We start from the raw sequence: 24,220 nt of genomic DNA on the forward strand, positions 1-24,220 counted from the left end.
ATCTTTGCGCCTCACTCACTATCGCGCACTTGCAGAGAGCTGCGCTCTGTCCAAAGTCAGATCACTGGTAATCCTGTTTATGATATGCATTTCAAGGAGTTATAGCAATACATCCCTCGTGTTTAAAATATGATCGCTTTCTGCTGGACAGATGTTTTTAAAGGCATCTCTGAGAGTTTTTTTCCTCGCTTGGCAAGCCGACCAGACGTGAAGTGGGGGCGTGGCAGCATCGACGATCCCATTTTTTAATTCGAAGTTCGAAGCTGTGACTTAATTTCGATCGATTTCGATTTAAAATCGAAATCGTGACACCCTTAATTTGGGGTAACAAACACCTGCTTCCCACAAGAGACTGGACCGCTGAAGTCAGGTGGTCAGTCTTTATTTGCATTCATCCTATAACCGTCAAGACTGCCTTTTTGCAGCTGCAATAGCAAAGATAAATGAATTAGGAGTGTAGCTTTTAAAATGCTTTTACTATTAAATGCATTATTTTGATTTATTTAAACTTAAGAATCAAATAGGTGTGTAGTTTAGGTAAAATTCTTATAACTGCATTTGTCTGCTTTACAACAGATGTAACTAAGTATAAATTTACTGTTTTTTTTTTATGTTGGATGGATCATCAGACCTGCACCTTCCTTGAACATGTTGGTAAGGTAACACTTCATCTGAGTAAATGATGATGCTTTTTTATAAGAACTTTTTATAAATAAATATTATTATTGTTTTTTTTAGGTAACTTACTCTGTATTTGTTCACGGTGGTCACCCCAGGGTCTCAGGACTCAAAACGAGTGCTCTATGGATTAAACAGAAAATGTAGTATAAACAAGTGTTAAGTTATGTCTTTAAATGCCACTAATAATGTGTTTCTGTTTTCTTTCTCATTATGCTAACAAACGCTCTTTTATCCCTCATGTTAGGTGGATCAACACTCCAATTATCTGCATTAGGGACTGAATAAAGGATGCCCTCTGTAGCTGGGAATGTTAGATCAGGTAATTTGCATTTGATATATTTTTAAAGACACACACTAATGCTGCTTGTACACCGCCAGCGACTAGCAACACAATCTCATTCATTCCAATGGAAGCTTTGCCCCATTCAGCAACATGAGCAACTGTGACCATCGACAACAGGAAGTGGGCATGTCCAGCTATGCCACAACGTTGAGGAAAGTTTAACTTGATGAAGGACTTTTGGGAGCAACTACCAATGAGAGTGAAGGAGTGAAGTTCGTGTCATCACTCTTTAGTCATTTACTGAGAGGATTGTTACTCATTTATTTGTAGTTTTTACTAGGACAACCAGAATTGGGAATGCCTTCTGATAAACTCATTAAAAGAAATGGCTGAGACACAGTGACTAGGTTGTTGGCGGTGTGAATGCAGCATAAGGCCTTAAACGGTCTGTGGCAAATATTTTAGCACCCAAAATAAATAGGGGTGATGCTTTTAAAGGAAAACACCACAGTTTTTCAATATTTTACTATGTTCTTACCTCAACTTAGATAAATTAATACATCCCTATCTTTTATCAATGCATGCACTTAATATTTGTACAGCGTGTCGTGAATGTGTTAGCATTTAGCCTAGCCCCATTCATTTTTCAGAGCGCAGTAACATCATCACTCCTGACTACTCCCCCTCTTTTGAGTTTGAGCGAGAAGTGGAGTAATCAGGAGTGATGATGTTACTGTGCGCCGAGGTCGAAGTGCTGCAAACTTAGTGCTCTTTTGCCAAACAATATAGTTCTCATTTTTAACCGCTTAAAAAATTGCCATGTTTTATTTTGTGCCACCATACTTACTCGTGTAACTACTTATGTAACAGTCTTTAAATAGGGAAAACATGAAAGGGTTGGGTGGCTTCTAAATTCATCCCTGTTTGGATCCTAAGGAATGAATGGGGCTAGGCTAAATGCTAACACATTCACAACACGCTGTACAAAGATTAAGTGCACGCATTGAAAAAAGATGGGTATGTATTAATTCGTCTAAGGTAAAAACATAGTAGGCTAACATTTTGGAAAGCGGTGGTGTTTTCCATTTAAAGGGATAGTTCACTCAAAAATGAAAATAATGTAATTAATGACTCACCCTCATGTTGTTCCAAACTTGTAAGACCTCCGTTCATCTTTGGAACACAGTGTAAGATGTTTTAGATTTAGTCCGAGAGCTTTCTGACCCTCCAAAAAATGTATGTGCTGTATACTGTCTAATTTCCAGAAAGTCAATCAAAACATCATCAAAGTAGTTCATGTGACATCAGTGGGTCAGTTAGAATTTGTTGAAGCATCATTAATACATTTTGGTCCAAAAATAACTATTTATTCAGCATTGTCTTCTCTTCCGGGTCTGCTGCGAATGCGCGCGCACAATGGCGCTGCTGACGTGTTATCCTCAGAAATGTTTGCGAAGATTTTGTTTGCGAAGATTGTTTGCGAAGATTTTCTTTACAGCGTCTCCGTCAGACTGTAAACGAAAAAAAAGCTTGGGTGCACCAGATAACACGCCAGCAGCGTCGTACGGCAGCAGTGTCATGCACACGGTTCACAACAGACCCGAAAGAGAAGACAACGCCGAACCAAGTCGTCATTCCTGGACCCAAATGCACTTTTGATGCCCCAACAAACTCCAACTGACCCACCGATGCCACATGAACTACTTTGATGATGTTTTTATTACCTAACTGGACCTGAACAGTATATCGTACAAACATTTTTAATGGAGGGTCAGCAAGCTCTCGGACTACATCTAAAATTTCTTAAACAGTGTTTCCGAAGATGACTTTAGGGTATTATTTAAATCAACTAAAAGAAAAACAATCTTTAAATGGTTAGTAAAATTGAGGTCAGATTTTTTAAAACTTACTGTCTTGATGGTCATCCAAAGTTCTCGGTGCAGAAAATCTGTTTTGTATGGAGTTAGACATTGTCATGTAATATATAACAATGTAATAGCAAGTGTTATGTTGTTTTTGAAAATGCTGTGAAAATGAAAAAAAGCTATTTGTTTATCCACTATGCTATCAAATGCTCTTTTACCTTGCATGTTAGGCGGATCAACATTCCATCCATCTGCATTAGGATCTACCTTAGAGACACTCACTGGAGCTGTAAAGGGAAGCAGGTAAGTTGCACAACCCATCAAGCCTTTGTGGGGAACAAGGTTTCTTGTAGAATTCTTAGACTAGCAATTTTTGTGTGAGAACTTTAACATGATAGAAATTGTTAAACTACAAATATGGTCAACCATGAAGCCATCTGAGTCTATATTGTCTAAGAGAAATTCTTACTCAAGAATCTGCATATGGACTCTATGCACGCTTAACTTCCGCGTTTGACTCACGGCTGCTATTCAGTTTCCGGTACGGGATATTTAAAACGGATTGACGGCAGAATCGCTCAAATGTACTCGGTTGTTTGCTGAATTTACCCAAATTTACAACCTGTGGTTTGTGAAGAATTGTCCAGATGTGCAAACTCGAGAAAGGTTACAAGTTTTATGTGTCGTCTCTGTATAATCATTAAGATATGTTCAGCTAGCCTGTACTAGCAGAGCTTACATTGTGCTATTTTTACGATTCGAACAGCAGGCTAATCACGCTGGTAATATATTACGTCTTTGTAATGTTAAAGTATGTTAAAGTAATGTTAAAGTGTCAGGTTAAATAAGAGATTCATGTACACATCGATTGTCAAAACATTTTTACTTGGTTATTTTTGAGTTAGTATCCTGACACATTTGAGAATCAAAAGAACAAAGCAAAAAAGGCTTAACTATTGTAAAGTCTGTTGTAGAAATCTATATTTTTCCCATTATTTGTTATCCCTTTTATTTAGTTTGTTGTATGTGTGTGTGTGTGTTTTTTCTTTCACTCAAGTTATTCTTGTTGTCATTGATATTATATTTCCATTTGTCTTTTGCATTTGTTATTAATAAAGAATACATAAATATCGAAAATATGAGTTTCAACTGTTCTAACATTTAGCTTGTATAACCAAAGATGTTATCTTTGCTAGTACTGATAATAACAGTTATACCAATTTATCAACAACAGATGAATAGCACTGTTTAGAGGTCGACCGATTTATCGGCCGGCCGATTAATTGGCCGATTTTTGGCATATTTTAAAAAATCGGCTTTGGCCGATTTTGCTGCAAAATTAGGCCGATTAATAGGCAGGCGCATCTGCGGGCACCTAAGCGCTGTTGTAGAACTCGTGACGCTGCCTCTTGCTGCAAGCAGATCGCTCCCGTCTCGTGTGTGTGCAGCCATGCCTTGTTCACAAACAGCTTTAGTAACTGATGGCAGGATCGTGCGAATTAAGCAGCCAGTACAACAGCGCGACGGGCTTATGTCTCGCGGTGCACTGTCCGTGCAAAGATTAGGCTCATTTCATGTGATTAATGAGTGATGATGAGTTTTGTTTGCGTGACAGAGAGAGAAGAGCCGCGCGTGCACGCTTTCTGTCTCCCTGCTTTTATTACTCAAAACAAAACTGACCCGATGGCGAAAGGTCGGAAGACCAAATCATATCCACAAAGAAAATGTTTTTCGTGTTGTTACAGTAAGACTTTGTTTACAGTTTTGCGCTGCTCAGCCTGGATTACAACACAGCGCGTCCGATTCGCGAACTGACTCCTTTGAACGGATTCGTTTGAATGAACGGTTGAAACAACAGATCTGTCCCAACACTAAACTCACAAGACGTCACTGTCAGCACAATCAGTCACTTATAGTGTCTCAGAAATGAGAATGTAAATGTGTTTAGAAAGATTTGCCCTAAATAACAGTCTCAACTAAAAACCATAGACATTTACTATGTTAACTTTATGATGAATAAATATTTTATCAGGTCTACCAAATAAGGATTTTATCCTACAAAGCAATAAAAGCCATGGTAAAAAACTGATCAAAGATGATGACAGCAGAGTGTCAGGTAATATCTGTGTCTGATAAATGCATGGTGCAGAGGAGGTTGTAAAACTCTTCAGAAAGACCAGTCATATATTTTTAAATACTTTGACTTAAATAGTGAAATTTTTGCATTTAAAATATCTGCTAATAATGATGAGAACATTTTGATGATTATGTACATATAGAAAATCGGCCAAACATATCGGCCATCGGCTGCCCTGATTTCTAAAAAATCGGCATCGGCCAGAGAAAAAGCATATCGGTCGACCTCTAGCACTGTTATCAGTGCAATTTTTATCTAAAAGTATTGGTAATGCAGATACAGGGTAGCAGTGTAGAAGTTGGCATGCTTTCCAGTGAGTCGCTGTAAACGCTATGACACAGCAGTGGTGGCTAGAAGTTCGGTCCTAAAAAATATACTTTCATACGTTTAAATGTCATTATGGTATTAAGTGTGGAGTATAAGTTATTTCTATGTAAAGTAAACAAGCATCAACAAAATTTGCTGTGTTATTTTGGCTGTTTGTGCAACCAAACAGCCAAAATAACATAGCGCTCTATGACTGGCGGAAGTAGTCCAGCATCCTGAGATATCCCCGGAAACACGTCAAGCGCTGCCGTGCATAGAGTCCATTGCTATAGATATGCAGAGTACTTATCTTGAAACAGTCGTAAATATTAATGTTTTTTGTTTTGTAGGTCACTTACTTTTCATTCGTCCTTGTCTCTAGAGTGAAAATTACTCAATCTATGGATTAAACAGAAAATGTAGTTTTATGAAGTGGTATGTTGTCTTTAAATGCCATTAAAAATGTGTTTCTGTTTTCTGTCTCATATAAAAAATACTCTTTAACCTGCCCACTGGAGCTGGGATTGGTTAGCTTGCATTTTTTACATTAACAAATAAACACACTAAATCCTAGGCTTGAACCTGCCTTAGGTTTTAGCATCCAAATTAACTAGGGGTGCTGATTTTTAAAGGAACATGCCCACATTTTGGGAATTTAGCTTATTCACAGTATCCCCCATAGTTAGATAAGTCCATACATACCATTCTCATATCCGTGCATGCTGTAACTCTGTCTGACGCAGCCCCCGCTAGCTTAGCTTAGAACAAAAGACTGGTAGTGAATTTGACTATACAAATCACAACACATAATAGGAAAATGTTTGCGTTATTTTGTCATGTTTGGAAGCCGTATGCTAGATGGAGCCATTCACTTCCAGTCTTTGTGCTAAGCTAAGCTAGCGGGGGCTGCATCAGACAGAGTTACAGCACGCACAGGGATGAGAAAGGTATGTATGGACTTATCTAACTCTGGGGGATATGGTGAATAAGCTAAATTCCCAAAATGTGGGCGTGTTCTTTAAGGATTTAGGGGTATTTTTGAAGTTAAATGAAGCCGTTTTACCTTTTAAACTGTCTCTTTTATAAGGACTTACTGAATTTCTTTTTTCAGCAATTTGGGACATTCTTCCAGTTGTCGGCAACTTTGTGAAAAAGGCTGGAAACTAAAATGCAGGTACTGTTTCATTCTTTTGTTTTTTACAGCTATGAAAAATTATTAATTAATTGTTGTTATTAATTGTACTGTCTATTAATTAATGATTTTATACAGTGTAACTGATTCTGCTTACCTGACTCATGCAGAATTCTGGCCTGGTGTTTGGTCCGTGCTGTCTTTGGCTCTTGCATCTCCATCATCCTGACCCTCTTTAGCAGCCTGTCCATGTATTTATTTGGAGGCCACCATGAGCACCCATCTGCATAATATGACTTTGTTACTCAGTTGTCCATGCTCCTACAAATTCTACATTTTTTGTAAAGCTGCAACAAGTTGAAACCCTATAATTATTAACATTTGATTTTGAATGATGTAATTCAAATACATGAATAAGTAACAAAAGCAGAAATATATTAATTAAGCATTACCTTTTTGTTGATTGTTTACTGATCTATAAATCATTTTGCATTCTCATAATTGATCATCATAACTTGGTATACAGTGGATGTGTGGCTGTAGATAACTTTCTGAAGTCAATTTAAAAAGGCAAAAGTTAATAAATGCTAAATTGGTCAAATATACATTGTTGTATTTTCACCATTTTGATCTTATTTAGGCATTTCATAACTTGAGGGAAATTTACGTATACTGATGTTTCAAATCAAATATTAATTTATTAATGACAGCTAATCATTTTATAAAGATTTTTTATAACAATATTTATTTATATAATATCAATTTAATACATTTATTTCGTTACACCTACATCACTGAACGCAAGGGAGTGCAGCCAACAAATACATTCAGGTGTGTTTGACTTAACACCGAGATGCGCAGACAGCACGTGGTATGACATCAAGTACCGCGAGAGTTTGGGAAAGCCCCGGAAAAGGTTTGAACTCGCGGTACTTGATGTCACGATCGGTTTGCGAGTAGATCAGCATGAAGTCAAACACATCTGAGAGATGTGTGGGCTGCCTGCACTCAACGTTGGGATCATTCAATAGAGTGTAACCTCAATCGGTTTTTGCAGCTTCTGGGTCCCGTGTAGAACGATTTTTTGTTCTTTTCCAACTTGATTTTTAACTCCCTAAACTAGTAGGATGTTCCAACGGGTGAAGCAACAGCGCTGACGGCAGTTTCAGTGTCAAGGTAAGTTAATATGTAATGCATGGATGTAAGTTAGTCGATCTACAGAATCATCGTCTTATATTAATGTTCTATACGCTATTAAAAGCTTATTAACGTTTATCAATGCAATGCTATTCAGGTCGCTGCAAAGTCCCGAAGCCACGTTGTAACGTTAACTTTACATGTTACGCACTGGTGTGGATAAACCAGCCAGTTTAATAGAGTTATTAAATGCCTCAAACCTTTCCCGCCCTGTAACGTTACGTTAAAGTGGCCCTTATACGGATTACGTTCATTTCAGTCAGACCTTTTCCTAAAAACCACTCAAAACCGTTAACGTTGTTCTATTGGAGTGGTTGAATAATTGTATTTGTTAATTGTTTCAGTTATATCAGTTATATCTGTTCTTTAATTCGTATTTCTAACAATTAAAACCAGGAATGACAAGCTATAAGTTACTTACCAAGATTTTGACGATCAAACTGACAGAAAAACTAACTTAAAGCCGACTATTAAACCAAAAACATACTATTACAACGTGAAAAGGAACGTAATGTGTACAAATTTTATTATTTACAAGTTATTAATAATGTTATTTGCGACAAAAAAGTTGAGGGAACTCGAGCAAATAACGGTCTTCTGTTAAATATTGTGGTCACGTGATGGCCTCGCGACATATAAGTCGTTTCCGGTCGTTTCTCAAACGCACAGCTGCGTTCTTTTAAAAATATTTTTAATATATTTTTTTTAAATAATAAGAAATACAAGTTCAGTCAGGGGGTACATTATACATATATAAAATAAAAATAAATAAGGCTGCGTCCATTTTTTTTTATTTTTAATAAGGCTGCGTCCTAGAATGCTGCATGTCTCGGCTGCCACGTCATCAAGCATGGTTGAAGGACATCTCAATCTGCTTGTTTTCTCTTTTGTTGTTTTAATTAAATTACAAAAGGTTTAACTGTCCATGTTGTAAAGACTGTTGATACATGACTTTTATTCACTGTACTACAGTATTGGATTTTTTTTTTTTGGTGATGCATTGCTAATTTTCAACTTCTCTCTTTAAAGTTTTCATGCCATGACCACTGGGGCGGAAACCATTATGACATTGCCTTGGACATCAAACTAAACCATTTCATTCTGGCTTTTGAGGTGGATTCTAACCTCGAAATCTCAGAAGGACAGGTCTAAGATGGACGCAGCCTCCATAGGATGCAACCTTGCATTTGAGAAACACCCATAGAACGGTCAACTTACCCCATACTCTAACCTGAATGCAGGGATCATAAAACTTTATCTTTTACCTTAATTGTTAGATGGGTGTTGATACCAAACTTTTTTTCTCGTCTACCCAGGAGAAAGTCATGGTGTTCTGCTGCTAAGGTTGTTATAAAGTATGCTTTTTTCCATTTGTTGCATTAGGCAATAATATCAAAAGACATAAATTCTGAAAGAAATAAGATAATTTTCAAAGCATTAACATGAATATAAAAGCATTAAGTCATTAATGACCATCTTTTATTATTGTTTATTTACAGCGTCTTTTATTCTGCTTACCTGACTCATGCAGAATTCTGGCTTGATGTTTGGTCCACCTGTTAGCTGGCTCTGGTGCTTGGTAGTCTTCTCAAACCTCTGAATCAAGACCACCATGAGAGGCCTTCTGAAGACCATCATTACGCTTCAGATCCAGTTGTCTTTACTTTGAGGTCAATCTTTTTTAACTGCAGCATTGAGCGTTATGTGCGTCGTTAATGGCACTGAACGCCTTGCATTTTTGCCCCCTACTGCAACATGCGTTTTTGAAGGAGCGCTAAGAGCAGAAAAGCACCCGACGTCATTTGTGTCTTTCCATTGTCCAATTGAATATGGGGAGAGGCAGGCCTTCCGTTGTAGGACCGATGTTTACAGTTATTTGAAACAAACATACTTCAGTTACTTACTGTCTCCTGTGTGTTTATGCACCTCTCACCTTCGATCAAAGTCAGTGCAAGAGTCCTCTTTTTAAAGTTTCTGCTTATATGACAGTTAAGAGCAAAAGAGCGCTCACGCTTAGATATTTGATTGACAGGACAGCTGCCTCGGTGGTTGCCTAGCAATATAAAAAGCTGTGCTGCACTGCACTGTTTTTTATAAAGTGACCAAATAAAGGTGCACCTTGTGTTTCCACGTCTTTAAAACGCATTTGGTGTGATTGGCCCCCAACAAGGGTTTTTTCTGCCACTTTTTATTTTTTTCAGCTTTTGCCTTGATGTTGTATTTTACATTGGTAAATGCCTATGGACATTGGCTACTAGCGTTCTGCACGTGTAAATGCACATCGATGCGAACAACGACGCAAACGTGTAAATGAAAAGTGCCGCATAGCCTACTTGTGTAGAGGCATTGGGGTAGGTCTGACAAAATCAGCCTTAATGACAACTGCATCAGTCTTCAATGTTGGTCTGACTTTTACACAGATAAACACTCACTTTGTCTATCCAGACCTCAATGTTAGAGTTCAGACAGATTCAGATAGTTGGTTTTGTTCATTTTCTAAGTGTTTTGTTGATATTTTAGTTAGGGATGCACCGATATGGAAATTTTGGCCGATACCGATAACTCTTTATAGTTAGGGGCCGATAACCGATATATATATAGGCCGATAAATATTCCTATTAATTTCACAATGAAAAACTCCCAGACTGCGGACATCTTGTCTTTGCGCTAGACTAGCATACTCTTCTTAAGCCCGCAACATGTGTCATCTTCGTGCTATGTCACAGAAAGCACCAATCAAAACTCCACATGGCCAGCAATGAGCAAGTGAAGTGGTTCAACAAACCAAAATAATCCATCATTTATCGGCTTTCATTTATCTGCCTAATTTTGCTATCAGACCGATAACCGATAATATTAAAAATAAGCAGTTATCGGCCGATAACGATATGTCGGCCAATATATCGTGCATCCCTAATTTTAGTCCTAATTGATTATGACAGATTTGTTACAGCCTTATCTGTCAAAATGAAAAAGTTTAATTCAACCTCTGTTGTAAAGCAGATTTTTAACTAGTCTTCTTCAATTGTGTCACTAGCCTACCACAATCCCTGTGCACCAGCTATGGAAAGTGCAGACCAAACTTCTACCTCCACCTGTGAGTCTCTTCCCATATTTAGTAAAGTAATGAATGCGGTCTTACTAATGAAAGTTTTTTTAGGGTACATTATTTTAATTACCAAATGATTTCTCGGATGAATTGGATAAAAAGACAATATTTTATTTTTCATTTATGAAAACTGGTTGTTGCTGCATGAACTCAAGCACATTTATTTCAAACACATCAACGCAACGTCATTGCTAAAAACCAATGCAGCTATTTTGGATAAAAGATAATGCGCCTCAGGTCACACAAATCAAACACGAAGAGTTGTCATACACAGTGTGTACAGTCAGTCATTCAAATTGGATATACACAAAAATCAGATTTAAACTGACAGTGTAAACATAGTCTATGAGATAAAACAAAAATGTTTAAATGTAAGCCTTGCTAAATACCTTATTACCCATAGTTTATCCTCTTTATACTATGGTCACTTGCTTTTGTTTATTTTGCAGTACAAAATAGGACAGGACAGATAAGAAAAAAACATTATTTTTATTAATTATTTTATCTAGGGGTCAATAGATCTAGTTCAATCAACACCCTCACCATGCTCTCCCAGCATTAGGTGCTTAGACCTGTTTTTCTAATCAAACAATACAAGGGCAGATGTTTCGGCGTTATTGCCTTCATGGCATGAAAGATTAAAATCTGCATTTAAACCCAAAGGGGATATGATCTTTAAATAAAATTGCATTGTCATTTTCTTGATTACAACCATAATACTGAACAACTTTAAAGGTCCCGTTTTTCCTGTGTTTTTTGAAGATTTGATTGTGTTTACAATGCGCAATATAACATGTGTACATGTTTCACATGCGGTATTTTTCACACAATCTACATATCTATATAGTCCTTTCACTGTCCTAAAAACGGGCTGATGTTTTCTTTGTCCTATGAAGTCCCTCCTTCAGAAATACGTAACGAGTTCTGATTGTGTAGCTTGTTTAGTGTGTTGTGATTCAATAGCAGCTTATCTTAGCCAGGACGGAGTTTAGTCAAACACACTTGCTTTGACGTCATTCAACCGGGAAGTAGAGGGCTGTAGTACAAACTGGCCGTTCGCTGTATTGGAAGGGGGATTCTGTTAAAGAAAATACATCGCCTGGCTGGCAGTGAACTTTGAGCTTTATCATTTACAGGTATTATTTATGCTATTACAGCAACATTACACACTAACTAAAGTTTGAAAAATGGGATCAGGAAAAACGTGACCTTTAATGTTTAAGTATTGAGAAAGAAAGAATTCTTACTGTGGTGGAGATATTGAAAACTCTTAAAAAGAGGGGCATTTTGGGTGTTTTATTTAAAGACCATGTCCCCTTTTAGCCTGACTACATCAGACTTTGTACTTCCCAAAGTAGCAGAGAATGGTATTACCAGGCTAGTCCCCTTTGGGTTTAAATGAAGATTTTGATCTGTCATGTTTTTAATATTTTGGTTTTTCTTTGGGTGCAATTTATATAAATGAAATACTTTGTCTGATGTGATGATGGTCTCATTGTGTTCTTTTGTTACAGATAGAACTGAACTGGAGTCTATGAACTAATGCTGTGTTCGAGACAACTTGGATGTTGGATATTATTGACCTTAAACCCGTAAGAAGTCAGGAACAGGAAACAAAGTGGAGTATCCGACCTCTCAACTTGGACCAGATCGATCAACACCGACCTCAACGAGATGCGTCATTTGACATTGCAGACAAGGTGGTGGCTAGCCTTTCACAGCCTTACATGAACCGCAAACAAACTTTAAACAGCACGTAATATAGATGAACATGAATGTTAAATTATCCAGTAACCGTTTTCTGCCATAATTGGCACAAGAGCACAAACTTCTCCTGGCGTCTCATTATGTGGTAAACACGCAAATGTGATACGTGATTGACTGGAATGCATTGAGGTCGGAGGTAGGATATTTAATGACATAACATCAGAAATCAGAGTTGTCTGTAACACTGCACAATATTTCACCTAATTGTTACCACCTGATTATCATGTTTTTAACACAACCATTGATTGGTCACACGGATGAAGGCAGCAAGCAGAGACATTTGTCCTTTGTATCTCTCTCAAAAAAATTAATCTATATTTAATGTTAAAAAACACTTACAGTAGACTGTGTTAGATAACTGTGCTCTTGGAAGTCAGCTTAAGTGAACAAATGGTAATGTTAATGAAAAGTTCATTTTTGTCACTGTTGCAAACTAACCACCACACAGAATATGAAGAATAGCCAGAACTGTGGTAATAAGCTAGCCCTAAAATGTTGTGAGAATCTTGATGTATTGGACACAGGTGTGTAGTATCTGTTATAGATTGACGGTTTACAGGTTTGTTTGCATGTAATTGCATTATTAATTTGGTGTTGATAGTCCAATGTTGATTTGGGAGAAATATTTAATTTCTTTTCTTTTTAGATCCTTTCTCTTTTTAATGCAGCACTTAAGGATGAACCACCCTGATCTACTAAGATGCACAGATTCAACTCTGGCCCAGCATCATCCCCATACCTCATCCGCCATCGGTTCAATTTAATGTCTGTCAATTGCAAATGGTATTTATTTCAGTTATATTACAACTTAATATTAAAGAAATAGTCTACCCTTTTGCCATATTAAACTATGTTATTACCTCAACCTAGATGAATTAATACATACCTATCTTTTTTCAATGCGTGCACAGTACAGCGCGTTGTGAATGTGTTAGCATTTAGCCTAGCCCCTTTCATTCCTATGGTACCAAAAAAGTTTTATTTTGTGGCACCATACTTACTGGTATAACTCCTCATGTAACCGTCTTAAAATAGGGAAAACACGAAAGTGTTTGGTGGCTTCCCTGTTTGGTACCATAGGAATGAATGGGGCTAGGCTAAATGCTAACACATTCACGACGCGCTGTACAGTGCACAATAGATATGTATTAATTCGTCTAAGTTGAGGTAATAACATAGTTTAATATGGCAAAAGGGTAGACTATTCCTTTAACTTTAATTGAGACTAGTATTGTGTAAAGCTGGGGTTTCCAAACTTCTCATTTCAAAACCTATTAGACAACTGTAATCTATTCTAGACCCACTAAAATATTTTTAAATATACATTTTTTAATGGGGTAAAACAAATTTGTTCTCTTTCAGTGGAGTCATTTTATTTTCATAATATTTCATAATGTAAAGTAAATATAAGTTTATTTGCAATACCAAATATTTTATGGTATATTCTTTCAAAACCATTGTCATTGTTAATTATTAGTTTGGCCAAACTGTTGTTGCATCATTACGGTGTAGGTGTACACCTTAACCTACTGTGTGACGGACAAGTAGGTCCTCCTGACACACAATTTAAAATCCCCTGGTGTACCGAATGTTGTATTGTAATTAAAGTTGCATCTAAGTCTTGTGTAACAGTCTCCATTATTTGTGATTATATTCATAGTGTCACATGGTACTTTCAGCACTTACTACATCACAGTGTTTTTAATGCTTTCATTTTTAGGGTTATTATAAATTCATTCATTTTTAAAGAATTACTTCTTTATGTAGAACATGCAAAGTCTAAAATGTAAAGTGTCATGATCAGCTCTGGGTCTTGTGCAGTGATTAAATGAGCAGGTAGTAAATGTCATAGCTTTAAGTTCTGGATGTAATGAACATTCAGCACATAGGTTTCATAAATTGAATTTGGTAAACAAACTTGTCGAAACAATTCATGCTGTGATGCTGGATAATACCTGGTCAAATGAATACATGTATAATGTGTTTTAACATTGTATAAGGTTTCTTCATCTATATAGATATATGTTAAAGAACGGTGCAGAGACTGCTGTCCATTATTGGTTACAGTGTATTTGTTAAAATGTTGCCAGTAAGATTATTTCTGTGTATAAGGTACTTTGAGTACCTTTATGTGTCTTATTCTGCACTTAAAACATGAACGCAATTTATATGCAGGCGTCTCGTCAGAACTGCAAAATATGCAAGTGAAACTGGACTAAACGCAAATAAGGGTATGATTTCATGTTATATTACACGTGATATGAGGTAGGGTATATAATAATTATATTTTATGAATGCAAATTAAATGCAAAACTCTTAAAAAACTGTCTAATTATATGCAGCTGAGGGGTTTTTTTTCAATCTTTTTGTTTGTGTTCAATACAATTAAACAAGAAATGAGTGTAAACAATGAAATGAGTTGAGCATTTCGGTCAGCTGATTCGTCTGCGTTTGCTCGGATTCAAGATCTCCAGAAGATGTATGCAGCTCGTAAAAATTTCGAATGTTTCAAGACATCGCCAAGACGTCTTGCAGAGATATTGCAGACGTCTTACTTTTCAATGTTCGCGGCCGATCTACAGAAGATGAAGCGATATTTAGCAGACGTCTCCGCGACGTACGTGTGCTATCTGGGTAATGATAAGGATTATGTTTGTGAAATTATTGAAACACTGGTTGATTACCTTCTTGACAAAAATATTGTGATGTGTATAAAGTTTCTACACTACATTGATGACTTATGATGTAAAATCTGTCACAATAAATACTTGTATCACTTCAAACCTCTGTGTTATTCGTTTGTGGAGACTGGTGTCACAATATGTCTGAAGAAGTAATGAAAAGGATTTATTACACACCTTCAAACCCCGGTTTGAAACTGTTCGCTTAACCAATGATGAAGTATCAGAATGGCTCTCTATTACGCATTTTGCAACATCCAGTGAATTAAAATCAAGTGTAATTGGGAGGTTTAACAGGACTCTGCGAGGAAGGATGTGGAGATATTTAACGGCTACAAACTCAAAGCGCTATATTGATATACTTCAAGACATAACACGTGGCTACAACGTTAGCTATCATAGAAGCATCAAGATGAGGCCGATTGATGTAAACAAAGAAAACAAATCCGAGGTGTTACATAATCACTACGGTCATAGCCGATCTCACAGTGTAAACCCCATATTTAGATACAAAGTTGGCGACGTAGTTAGAATTTCGAAAGTTAGAGGTCCTTTTGCAAGAGGGTATGAGGAAAACTATACGCAATAGTTTTTCACTATATCGGCATGTATCCCAAGAGAGCCACCTGTTTACTGATTGTGTGATTATGATGGGGATGTCACCGAAGGCGTTTTTTATGAAGAAGAGTTACAAAAGATACTTGTAAGTGAAAACAAAGCCTTTAAAGTTGAAAAAATATTAGACAAGAAGAAGAAAGGAAACAAAACATTATTGTTGGTACAATGGCTCGGATGGCCTGCGAAATTTGCATCATGGATCGATGAAAAAGAGTTGGTTGATGTACAGCCGTCAATAAAATAAAGGTCCGGCATAGATGGCACACATTTGCAGAGGTGGAAAAAGTACTAAAATATTGTACTCAAGTAAAAGTAAAGTTACTTTAATAATATTTTACTTAAGTAAAAGTAAAGTTACTACTCAAGTAAAAGTAAAAAGTAAGTCATTTTAACTTTACTCAGAGTAAAAGGTACTTTTTTACAGCGGGAAGAGGTGGAGGATTCTAGTATAGTTCAAAAACGACAAAGGAATATACATCTCAAACTAGTTGTTTTTAATTGTAGGAACATCTTTACAATTAAAGTGCAATAACAAAAAGTTGATAAAATAAAAAGCTTTTTTAAAGTAAGAAACATTTATGGAATTGTTTAATGATTTTTACATGTGAGTTATGCATTTTTGAAGGTGGTCAGCAGCTTGTAAATACAATCACTATAGTAAGGTTGTAATTGATGTATTGCTTAACATACATTATTTTATTAAACTATATATCTAGTTTAAATGAGCATATAATGAGATGAGTGCCATGTCTATATACATTTGACACATTTATTATCTTCTTACTTCCCTGACCTGGGTACCTGATGACCTTTATTCTTCTCTCTCGCGCACGCGCTCTCTCTCTTTCTCTTGCTCTCTCTCTCTCTCGCGCGCGCGCGCTCTCTCTCTCTCTTTCTTTGCAATGTCTAATGACCGGCACATTCTCAAGGACGTTTTGAAGTTCTGTTTGACTTGACGCGAAGCTGCTAGACCTCGGAAGATTTTAAAAACTACTCAAAGAAGTAAAAATACACAAAAAAACTACTCAATTACAGTAACGTGAGTAAATGTAATTCGTTACTTTCCACCTCTGCACATTTGTGTAAAAAACTACCATGGCTGAGGGTGGCTTTTATGTTACATTGCCCTGCAATGCTTCGTTAGCATCCTATCCGGGAAATAAAATATCTAATTATACAACCAGCTTAGCAAGAACTATGCATCTGAAAGGTGAATGGGAGGTGGGCTTGATTGAATTTGAGTATCCTAAGTCATGGTATACATTTAATGAGGAAGATGCTATCTTTATTCTCGACAACCCAGATAGCACACGTACGTCGCGGAGACGTCTGCTAAATATCGCTTCATCTTCTGTAGATCGGCCGCGAACATTGAAAAGTAAGACGTCTGCAATATCTCTGCAAGACGTCTTGGCGATGTCTTGAAACATTCGAAATTTTTACGAGCTGCATACATCTTCTGGAGATCTTGTATCCGAGCAAACGCAGACGAATCAGCTGACCGAAATGCTCAACTCATTTCATTGTTTATACTAATTTCTTGTTTAATTGTATTGAACACAAACAAAAAGATTGAAAAAAAAACCCCTCAGCTGCATATAATTAGCCAGTTTTTTAAGAGTTTTGCATTTAATTTGCATTCATAAAATATAATTATTATATACCCTACCTCATATCACGTGTAATATAACATGAAATCATACCCTTATTTGCGTTTAGTTCAGTTTCACTTGCTTATTTTGCAGTTCTGACGAGACGCCTGCATTTAAATTGCGTTTATGTTTTAAGTGCAGAATAAGACACATAAAGGTACTCAAAGTACCTTGTACACGGAAATAATCTTACTGGCAACATTTTAACAAATACACTGTAACCAATAATGGACAGCAGTCTCTGCACCGTTCTTTAACATATATCTATATAGATGAAGAAACCTTATACAATGTTAAAACACATTATACATGTATTAATTTGACCAGGTATTATCCAGCATCACAGCATGAATTGTTTCGACAAGTTTGTTTACCAAATTCAATTTATGAAACCTATGTGCTGAATGTTCATTACATCCAGAACTTAAAGCTATGACATTTACTACCTGCTCATTTAATCACTGCACAAGACCCAGAGCTGATCATGACACTTTACATTTTAGACTTTGCATGTTCTACATAAAGAAGTAATTCTTTAAAAATGAATGAATTTATAATAACCCTAAAAATGAAAGCATTAAAAACACTGTGATGTAGTAAGTGCTGAAAGTACCATGTGACACTATGAATATAATCACAAATAATGGAGACTGTTACACAAGACTTAGATGCAACTTTAATTACAATACAACATTCAGTACACCAGGGGATTTTAAATTGTGTGTCAGGAGGACCTACTTGTCCGTCACACAGTAGGTTAAGGTGTGTTGCACACCGTAATGATGCAACAACAGTTTGGCCAAATTAATAATTAACAATGACAATGGTTTTGAAAGAATATACCATAAAATATTTGGTATACTTATATTTACTTTACATTATGAAATATTATGAAAATAAAATGACTCCACTGAAAGATAACAAATGTGTTTTACCCCATTAAAAAATGTATATTTAAAAATATTTTAGTGGGTCTAGAATAGATTACAGGTGTCTAATAGGTTTTGAAATGAGAAGTTTGGAAACCCCAGCTTTACACAATACTAGTCTCAATTAAAGTTAAAGGAATAGTCTACCCCTTTGCCATATTAAACTATGTTATTACCTCAACTTAGACGAATTAATACATATCTATTGTGCACTGTACAGCGCGTCGTGAATGTGTTAGCATTTAGCCTAGCCCCATTCATTCCTATGGTACCAAACAGGGAAGCCACCAAACACTTTCGTGTTTTCCCTATTTTAAGACTGTTACATGAGGAGTTATACCAGTAAGTATGGTGCCACAAAATAAAACTTTTTTGGTGCCATGGAAATGAGTGGGGCTAGGCTAAATGCTAACACATTCACAACGCGCTGTACGGTGTGTTGGACTTTAAGGCGTCCATCTGCATGTTCATAATTAGAGGAAAGGCACGGTATTAAAATTAAACTATTTATTGATCAGATATGAAAAAGTTTTACAGCGCTGGGCAGTCTCAAGGCCACAATAGGCAGTCGACTAACAGCCAGCATTTGGAGAAAACAGTTATTTATAAAGTATGTGACGTCGATCTTCTTCTTAGAATCTCCACCCACAAAGGCCATTCCCCTCGTACATCTGACTCCATTACCACACCCAGTTTTAGTCTGCAGGAGATAGACACACACATACAAAGAAAAAACAAACTTTTCTCCGCTCATCCCTGAGGGCCATGCAGCCCGTCACCTTCTCCCCAGTACTCCTCCACTTCACATATGATTGACTTCAGATAGCATATTATAATGCTTTCTTAAAAACAAATCATTAATGAAACATTCATTTATTCATAAAAACATAAGCTGTAAGATGAAAGTGATTATTATGTAAAACACATTTCAATATCATGACATCATTTCATTATTCGTAAAATTGGTTATATGAATAAGGCACACATTAACTTCTTTAGATAGATAAACACATATTACATCTTTTACTGCAATACTACTTCTAAGCAAAACACTTTAATCATTATTCAAAAAAAAACATCTGTTAGGGAAGAAAACACACACACAAAGAACAAGCGCAGGAGATTCTGTTCTTCCAAGTTGAGCCGCCATCCCCCCACTAGGCCACTCTGTATGCAACCTTCATTTCATTGGTTAATACACATTTATCAAAGACAACATCTTATATTTATTACATCAATTATTCAATGATTAATACTGATTAAGTAAGAAATATATTGCATATTTTATCCTATGAATATTAAAGCATTGGTTAATACATGGTTGTCTGTTTACTTTTCCCACTCTGGTCTCTTTCTTATCTTTGACAATTTCCAGACATACATTCCTAGTTAATTCTTCTTGCATTTTTACACACACACCCAAGCTGGTAGCTTTTCACTCTCAAACTCAAACACCTCATTAATAGCTCAATGCATATATGAAACACACAGTGTTTGTAGAATAAAATGATTAATTAAAGAAATATAAAATGGAACAAAATCAATTTCCACAGTCCTTATTTGGACATCTTTGTAACTTTAACACGTTTGGCAATCATCATGAAATGTAAGCAGTAAATATATAAAACATAATTATTCAACAACACAACAATACTCCATTGTTCATGAATTGGTTAAATGCATTCATTAGTTAAACATACTACTTTTCACTTTCTCTAAATATAACATAATTATAAAGCAAACAACTTGTTTATTGAAACCATCTGTTCTGTGTGTTTTCCCTCCAGGGCTTTTTCTATAGCCCCCCTGGCTCCCACACACATACCAGCCACCCCCTCCTTGGTAACTTTCCACACACACAGACAACTTTCTTGTGGTCATCACAGAAAACATTGTTGTAACAATACACATTAATTAAGATTATAAGCAGCACGATTAATAAAACAAAATCAAATCCCACAATTCCCTCTCTTGACCTCTGAAAGAGGTCACACATTTTCTTCTTCCTCCTCATCCAGGTTCTGTAGGCCTAATAGGGGCATGCTATATGGGGGCGGATTATTCTCTTTTTCCTCTATTGCTGACACTATCAGCCTGTTACACAGGGATCTGAGACAGGGGATACAACAACATCCACAAGTGACCAGGATGGCCACGAATACACCAATGGACACTACTATGGAGGTTACTATTGCCCTCCACAGTCTATCATACTGCATAAATCAAAGGTGTATGACGTCGTTGAATTTTTTTGTGTAATTTAATTCAATTCCCCCATATCTCTTTACACACTAATCTTGTGATGTAGTTTTGGACCTTTTGTCAATTTTCAGATTACCTTCATTGTTTATGCTAAATATTATGGTAATTATAATTGCAGTCATAACCCCTAGGGCCCACAGAACCTTCCAATCTCCATATAGCTTCATCTCTGTGGAAAAATACACTTATTCCTATTGGCTAATATTCAAATAACAATCATAAATTCAAAAAAAATTAAATGTAAAATTAATACTGTAGAATTGTATAAGAAACTTAAAAATTAGATTGAAATGTAAGATTATATAAGAAACTTAAGAAATTCAAAGGTCAATATGATATGTAGCTACCCAGGTTATAATAAATAAACAGTAATTGTGATGTTCAGGTCCCTGAACACTTCTGTCAGGATTTCCACCACCTTATGGAAGTCCAATTTATCTAACCCACACCCCAGCTGTTGGTAAAATTCTCATATGTTGGTAAATCAGTACAATTTTGTTTTGTTATTAAATGAAAAATCAATCTGCCGTCGTCCTCATGGGTAACTGCACATGGTGCACGCATTGAAAAAAGATAGGTATGTATTAATTCATCTAGGTTGAGGTAATAACATAGTTTAATATGGCAAAAGGGCAGACCATTCCCCTAATATTAAGTTGTAATATAACTGAAATAAATACCATTTGCAATTGACAGACATTAAATTGAACTGATGGCAGATGAGGTGTGGGGATGATGCTGGGCCAGAGTTGAATCTGTGCATCTTAGTAGATCAGGGTGGTTCATCCTTAAGTGCTGCATTAAAAAGAGAAAGGATCTAAAAAGAAAAGAAATTAAATATTTCACCCAAATCAACATTGGACTATCAACACCAAATTAATAATGCAATTACATGCAAACAAACCTGTCAACCGTCAATATATAACAGATACTACACACCTGTGTCCAATACATCAAGATTCTCCCAACATTTTAGGGCTAGCTTATTACCACAGTTCTGGCTATTCTTCATATTCTGTGTGGTGGTTAGTTTGCAACAGTGACAAAAATGAACTTTTCATTAACATTACCATTTGTTCACTTAAGCTGACTTCCAAGAGCACAGTTATCTAACACAGTCTACTGTAAGTGTTTTTTAATATTAAATATAGATTAATTTTTTTGAGAGAGATACAAAGGACAAATGTCTCTGCTTGCTGCCTTCATCCGTGTGACCAATCAATGGTTGTGTTAAAAACATGATAATCAGGTGCTAACAATTAGGTGAAATATTGTGCAGTGTTACAGACAACTCTGATTTCTGATGTTATGTCATTAAATATCCTACCTCCGACCTCAATGCATTCCAGTCAATCACATATCACATTTGCGTGTTTACCACATAATGAGACGCCAGGAGAAGTTTGTGCTCTTGTGCCAATTATGGCAGAAAATGGTTACTGGATAATTTAACATTCATGTTCATCTATATTACGTGCTGTTTAAAGTTTGTTTGCGGTTCATGTAAGGCTGTGAGAGGCTAGCCACCACCTTGTCTGCAATGTCAAATGACGCATCTCGTTGAGGTCGGTGTTGATCGATCTGGTCCAAGTTGAGAGGTCGGATATTCCACTTTGTTTCCTGTTCCTGACTTCTTACGGGTTTAAGGTCAATAATATCCAACATCCAAGTTGTCTCGAACACAGCATTAGTTCATAGACTCCAGTTCAGTTCTATCTGTAACAAAAGAACACAATGAGACCATCATCACATCAGACAAAGTATTTCATTTATATAAATTGCACCCAAAGAAAAACCAAAATATTAAAAACATGACAGATCAAAATCTTCATTTAAACCCAAAGGGGACTAGCCTGGTAATACCATTCTCTGCTACTTTGCTTGAGCGGAAGTACAAAGTCTGATGTAGTCAGGCTAAAAGGGGACATGGTCTTTAAATAAAACACCCAAAATGCCCCTCTTTTTAAGAGTTTTCAATATCTCCACCACAGTAAGAATTCTTTCTTTCTCAATACTTAAACATTAAAGGTCACGCTTTTCCTGATCCCATTTTTCAAACTTTAGTTAGTGTGTAATGTTGCTGTAATAGCATAAATAATACCTGTAAATGATAAGGCTCAAAGTTCACTGCCGGCCAGGCGATGTATTTTTTTAAAACAGAATCCCCCTTCCAATACAGCGAACGGCCGGTTTGTACTACAGCCCTCTACTTCCCGGTTGAATAACGTCAAAGCAAGTGTGTTTGACTAAACTCCGTCCTGGCTAAGATAAGCTGCTATTGAATCACAACACACTAAACAAGCTACACAATCAGAACTCGTTACGTATTTCTGAAGGAGGGACTTCATAGGACAAAGAATACATCAGTCCGTTTTTAGGACAGTGAAAAGACTATATAGATATGTAGATTGTGTGAAAAATACCGCATGTGAAACATGTACACATGTTATATTGCGCACTGTAAACACAATCAAATCTTCAAAAAACACAGGAAAAACGGGACCTTTAAAGTTGTTCAGCTACACAATCAGAACTCGTTACGTATTTCTGAAGGAGGGACTTCATAGGACAAAGAATACATCAGCCCGTTTTTAGGACAGTGAAAGCACTATATAGATAAGTAGGTTGGGTGAAAAATACCGCATGTGAAACATGTACACATGTTATATTGTGCACTGTAAACACAATCAAACCTTAAAAACACAGGAAAAACGGGACCTTTAAAGTTGTTCAGTATTATGGTTGTAATCAAGAAAATGACAATGCAATTTTATTTAAAGATCATATCCCCTTTGGGTTTAAATGCAGATTTTAATCTTTCATGCCATGAAGGCAATAACGCCGAAACATCTGTCCTTGTATTGTTTGATTAGAAAAACAGGTCTAAGCACCTAAAGCTGGGAGAGCATGGTGAGGGTGTTGATTGAACTAGATCTATTGACCCCTAGATAAAATAATTAATAAAAATAAATGTTCTTTTCTTATCTGCCCTGTCCTATTTTGTACTGCAAAATAAACAAAAGCAAGTGACCATAGTATAAAGAGGATAAACTATGGGTAATAAGGTATTTAGCAAGGCTTACATTTAAAATTTTTGTTTTATCTCATAGACTATGTTTACACTGTCAGTTTAAATCTGATTTTTGTGTATATCCAATTTGAATGACTGACTGTACACACTGTGTATGACAACTCTTCTTGTTTGATTTGTGTGACCTGAGGCGCATTATCTTTTATCCAAAATAGCTGCATTGGTTTTTAGCAATGACGTTGCGTTGATGTGTTTGAAATAAATGTGCTTGAGTTCATGCAGCAACAACCAGTTTTCATAAATGAAAAATAAAATATTGTCTTTTTATCCAATTCATCCGAGAAATCATTTGGTAATTAAAATAATGTACCCTAAAAACCTTTCATTTGTAAGACCGCATTCATTACTTTACTAAATATGGGAAGAGACTCACAGGTGGAGGTAGAAGTTTGGTCTGCACTTTCCATACCTGGTGCACAGGGATTGTGGTAGGCTAGTGACACAATTGAAGAAGACTAGTTAAAAATCTGCTTTACAACAGAGGTTGAATTAAACTTTTTCATTTTGACA

General features: G+C 36.3%; 2 long non-coding RNA genes across 11 annotated transcripts; both read left to right on the forward strand.

The window, feature by feature from the left end:
* Window positions 1–283: 283 nt before the first annotated feature.
* Window positions 284–6,710, forward strand: LOC141358755 (uncharacterized). 2 transcript variants are annotated; one of them, XR_012365175.1, is made up of 7 exons: window positions 284–373; window positions 630–654; window positions 739–1,000; window positions 3,060–3,132; window positions 5,623–5,707; window positions 6,384–6,446; window positions 6,575–6,710. It is a non-coding gene; the product is annotated as an uncharacterized lncRNA (long non-coding RNA). The 2 variants fall into 2 exon arrangements; XR_012365176.1 differs by lacking the exons at window positions 284–373; window positions 630–654; window positions 739–1,000 and adding an exon at window positions 1,967–1,981.
* Window positions 6,711–7,505: 795 nt separating this feature from the next.
* Window positions 7,506–13,264, forward strand: LOC141358754 (uncharacterized). Of its 9 annotated transcripts, none has more exons than XR_012365166.1 (5): window positions 7,506–7,580; window positions 8,631–8,945; window positions 9,101–9,271; window positions 10,639–10,698; window positions 12,225–12,646. It is a non-coding gene; the product is annotated as an uncharacterized lncRNA (long non-coding RNA). The 9 variants fall into 9 exon arrangements; XR_012365170.1 differs by lacking the exon at window positions 7,506–7,580 and having other exon boundaries at window positions 8,682–8,809; window positions 8,918–8,956; XR_012365169.1 differs by lacking the exon at window positions 7,506–7,580 and having other exon boundaries at window positions 8,682–8,809; window positions 8,918–8,945.
* Window positions 13,265–24,220: the final 10,956 nt, after the last annotated feature.

This window comes from Misgurnus anguillicaudatus, chromosome 22 (assembly GCF_027580225.2).
Source record: "Misgurnus anguillicaudatus chromosome 22, ASM2758022v2, whole genome shotgun sequence".
Taxonomy (NCBI): Eukaryota; Metazoa; Chordata; class Actinopteri; order Cypriniformes; family Cobitidae; genus Misgurnus; species Misgurnus anguillicaudatus.